The 4,706-nt window shown below is 47.9% G+C and overlaps 1 protein-coding gene across 2 annotated transcripts in view; it reads right to left on the bottom strand.

The window, feature by feature from the left end:
* Positions 1 to 3,792: 3,792 nt before the first annotated feature.
* Positions 3,793 to 4,706, bottom strand: part of HDAC11 (histone deacetylase 11) — a 37,303-nt gene continuing 36,389 nt past the window's right edge. For both annotated transcript variants that reach the window (XM_033517445.1, XM_015640762.3), the window contains exon 11: positions 3,793 to 4,176. The gene's annotated coding sequence lies outside the window, so the exon portion shown is untranslated. The remainder of the gene's footprint in view (positions 4,177 to 4,706) is intronic.

The following is a 4,706-nucleotide window of genomic DNA, read 5'->3' as shown; positions in this document are numbered from 1 at the left end:
AACAACACCTTTGGGCTTCTGCTCTGGGGTCTGGCTGGTACCATCAGCACTGGCGCAGCTGTTTGGCTGATCACTGCCTTGGCTGGGCAGGCAGGCAGCAGCCGGGCGTGGGGCAGCATGCTATCTTTGTTTTTCATTTTGAGAAATGAGAAATTTTTAGAACCCTTTAGAATTAATATTGGTAGAAAGTAATCTCTAAATGTTTTTTCCCAATTTCCATTGTCGTTTAGAATTTTTCAAAGGAGTTTTAGAATTCTGAAAAGACGACCCCGTTTTGTCTTTGCTTTTCATTTTTAGAAATTTGAAATTTTTAGAAATATTTTTGTTGGAATGAATCTACAAACATTTCTTCCCCATTTCCATAGTAGTTCAGGATTTTTCAAGGTAGTTTTAGAATTCAGAAAAACTTGGAACATTTTTACACATCTAGAATAAAAACTGAAATTGCATTCAATTGGTAATCTTTACTCTAGGAAGAACTAAGACACCCCAAAACACCCAGTCTACTGGAGAGGCTCTTTTCCCACTGGAGATTTGTACCTAGTCTCAACAACTAACCTAAGACCTTTTCCCAGATACTTTTCGGGACTTCTGACAAGCTGCCCTCTTAGACTTCAGAGGGGAACTTTGAGCACAGTGAGAATCTCCCGCTGTGCAGGAGGGGCCCTGTGTGCCAGCTGTAGCTGGGGGCCTCAGCCACCCTCTCTCTCAATAGGTGCCCCTCTGCAGCTTCACAAGAAAGGCCAAACACGTCAGTCTGGGAGACCTGCCCCTGTCATCCTGCATCCTTATGCACGTGTCCATTGTCCCTGCCACAGCTGCATTATCAACTTATTGCTATGCCCATGGTGCCGCCAACACACAGAACAGGAGCCTCTGTCCACAAAGGGTTTGGCCCTGCTCTCCAGACAGGACGGACGGCAGGGCCCTCCTGCCAAGGCAGGGCTTGAGTCCAGCAGCACCTTTGGGCTTCAGCTCTGGTATCTGGCTGGTACTACCTGCAGTGGCAGAGCTGCTTGGCTGGGCACAGCCCAGGCTGGGCAGGCAGCAGCCAGGTGCATGGCTCCTGAGACACCGTGCTACCTTTCTTTTTCATTTTGAAAATCAGAAATTTTTAGAAGTATTTAGAATTTGTTTTTTTTGTAGAAAGAAATCCACAAATATTTCTTCCCTATTTCCATGGTAATTTAGGAATTTTCAGTGGTGTTTTACTAATCTGATAAGCGTAAAATATTGTCACATTTCTGCAATAAAAAATAAAACTGCATTTAATTCTTAATGCTTTCTGTTACACCACCGGGACAAAACCGGCACAGCCCAGAGGAATTATCCCCAGCAGGCTCAGGACACTTGGCTACTGAGCAGTCCTGCTGGGCTCCCTCCATGGGAGACACATCCCGAAACCTGGCACCAACTGCAAAGGGTTGCTCATGGTGGGGAATAGGCAAAGGGGGAGGCCAGGGCTCCAGTGTGTCCTGACAGGGCCTGGCTTTGTCCCCTTGGGCTGGGGGAGCTGTCCCAGAGCAGGGAGGGTCAGGGGTGGCTGTGGCTGCTCAGGGATGGCTTTGGCCTGAGTCCCTGGAAGGAGCCACTGCCCAAGCAGCTGTGCTGTCCCCTGGGCTCTGCTCCCGGCCTTCTGGGCTCTATTGGGGGGCACAGCCTGTGCCAAGGGGCAGCAAGGTGCCTGCAGGCCCCAGCTCTGGGGGAAACAGAGAACGTCCTGGCCGTATGCACTGTGCTGCCAGCTGTTGGTATGTAACAGTGGTGGCTGGGTCCTTCTTCCTATGGGCTGTGATTGATGAGAGAGAGGCAGTTTTTTCCTGTTCATACTTGGTTTTTTCTTCTTCTCTCATCTATATTACATGTATACAGGGTACGAGGTCATACATGCACTAAGATTGAAAGGTGCAAAATGGCTAACAACTTCTTCAAGGTTTTTTATATGTGTATTTATCCAATTAACAAATGTCAAGTAAATTATTTCTCTATTTAATGACTCAATGACCTGATACCTGTGTGCTGCACTGCGGCACTTTTTATCCAACCATGTATTACTACCGAAAAACCTGTAGGAAAAGAAGATGAAGAAGGAAGAAGAATAAAGAAGAGACAACACCCTAAACCCTCCATCTTGTCTTTTTCTTTTTAAAAGAGCTTAAACTTTAAACTCTAACTTTTTCACCGAGTGACTTAATAAAATTCTCTAACACACACTCCTAGTTTTTCTATTTAACTTTAACAGTTGTCTCCATGGCATTATGTGAAATTCAGTGCTTTCATGGTTTTAAGAGCCATCTATCATAGAAAATGGCACATACTCTGTGCCCCTGACTCCAACAGCCAGCTCAGCAGTGGAGCACTGCACAGGCTCACACTGCCCATTACTCCTCCAGATGAAGCCAGCATCACAACACGTGTTCCCAATTCCCAGAAAGGCATTGGACAGATTTCTGTCATGCAACATGCTGCTGGCTAAAGTTAATGGCACAGTTGGCTTTTCTGTGGCATGCAGGTAGTGGGGGACCCCTGTAAGGCTGCCAGATGATTGGGGTCCATCATGAGGCGCACAGGCAGGGTGTTGTGTATTCCAGTAAGACGTGCAGGGGTTTGGGTCTTTTGTAAGTGGTGCATGTGGCTGGGGTTTCCTCTTGAAGTTCTTAAGGGAATTGGGGTCACTCCTATGGCTACAGGTGACTGGAGACCTCTGTAGAACTGGCAGGGGACGGGAGTTCCTCGTGATTTATGTGGCGGTTTAGTGCTTGACATCAAGGCCTGGAGAGGAGCTGAGTCCTTCCTAAAGTGGGGCAGGGGCCCGGATGCTTTTGTGAGGCACACATGATTGTTTTGGGGTCTCTGAAATGGTGTGCACGGATTTCCTGTGAGGAACAAGGGATATTTTGGGGTCTCTACAAAGGTTTGCAGAGATCCCTCATGAGGCACAAAGGAATATGGTCTCTCCTATGATTTGCAGTGGTCCCTCATGAGGTGTGCAGTGGGGTTAAACTAGAGGGGTTTGTTGGCCTTCTCAGCACAGCAAAGGGACACCCTCGGTCGAAGTTGTGCAAAGCTGGTAGGAATCTTCCTGCAAAGCCTCGGGCCTCGCCTGGGGGCTGTGCAGGCAGACGGAGCCCATCCCTTGGGGACCAAGGCCGGGCCGGGCCTCTGGACTCGCCGTGCCCTTGTCAGGCCCCACCCTGTGGCTGGGCCGGGCCAGGTCAGCCCTGACAGGGAAGGGCTGAGACCCAGGCTCCGATGGGGCTGCCGAGCAGTGCCCGAGGCACAACAAGGGCCTCACTAAGCCCTGGCCCTGCGCTGCAGACAAACACATTTACAGCCACAGCCGCTCCCTGAGCCTATGGAGGCACCCGGGGTGACATCTCAGGCAGTGGCTTCTCTGCCACTGAGGACCTCCTTGCAGTGCCTCGTTCCCTAAACAGGATGGGGAGCCCAGCACACCAAGAAAACACTTCTGATCTGTGCTCCCGTCTAGACTGGCACTGAGATACGGATTGACTGTCCCAGTCAATCACAGTGTGAAGATCATGGCACATGCTGGAGGCAACTACTCAGTGTCTCTTTCCTGACAGAATAATCACTAATAATTAATCGTGGCCAAGAGCAGCCCCAGGAGCAGCAGGCTGAGGCAAAGCAAGGTGGGCAGGAGAAAGAGTGGGAGACGCAATTGGCCTTGAAAGGCAGACATGCTCTGTGGCCCGCTCCTGGCCAGGGACCCTGCCCAGAGCCATCCCCTGCTCACTGGGGCCTTGAGGGTGTGAAAACCAGAGTCCACGCTTTACAAGTTTTAAGTTTAATAAGAGATAAAAGAAGGACAAAGAATTAATCCAGAGCTTGGGTGCTTTTGGCAAACGAAGAGCACTGAGGTAGCTTAAAATCTTATTACATATGGTTACATTGCTGTGGTTACATGCATATTCATTATCTTACATATTTTTCAAATATTCCTTTAAGTTTTTGATGTTCTAGGAACTCTCTTGTTTGGTTTAAACCTCTGACTTGTCTGCAGGACATTCTGTAAATTAGGTCCATATATTTTATTTCTTCCTGTAGTTTTATCCTATTGGATCACACTGCCTCATAGTGCCAATAGAGATAATAAATCCTTCCCAGATGCTTATGCTCTGTTTCTTGTCACTGTTATCACTTGGAGAGGCCAGTCTGCAGATGTAAGAAACAGAATAATTGCTTTACACCATTCTCTGAGTTAGTTACATAGAAGTATTTTAGTCTCTATTTTAATATTTTGCTAAGGCCTAAAATATAATATATTTTGACACTACTATTCATATGAACTATACAGTGAATACATAAACTGATGGTACAGAAAAAGCTTTTAAAAGTAAGTATAAGTTGTACTATATCAAAATGCTTGTGATGCAAAAACCTAATCTGTGAAAGACAATATTGTTTTATCAGCTATAACAAGGAACAGCTGTCCAGCTGGGCCAAGGTGTGCCAGAGTTCCAGCTGCTGGGAAGCCTTGGCAGCTCTGGGCCCTGCTGTACAGAGGGTCACTGTGTGCCAGCAGCAGCAGGGAGCCTCAGACACCTTCCCTCTCAATAGGTGCCCCTCTGCAGTTTCACAAGTCCAGCCAAACACCTCAGTCAGGGACACCTGTACCACACATTTCACATCTCTATGCCCATGCTCGATGTCCCTGTCACAGCTGCATTACCAGCTTGCTGCTG

Source organism: Parus major, chromosome 12 (genome assembly GCF_001522545.3).
Source record: "Parus major isolate Abel chromosome 12, Parus_major1.1, whole genome shotgun sequence".
NCBI lineage: Eukaryota > Metazoa > Chordata > Aves > Passeriformes > Paridae > Parus > Parus major.
Note: the sequence above shows the minus strand (reverse complement) of the source record. Positions and strands in the feature narration are given on the sequence as shown.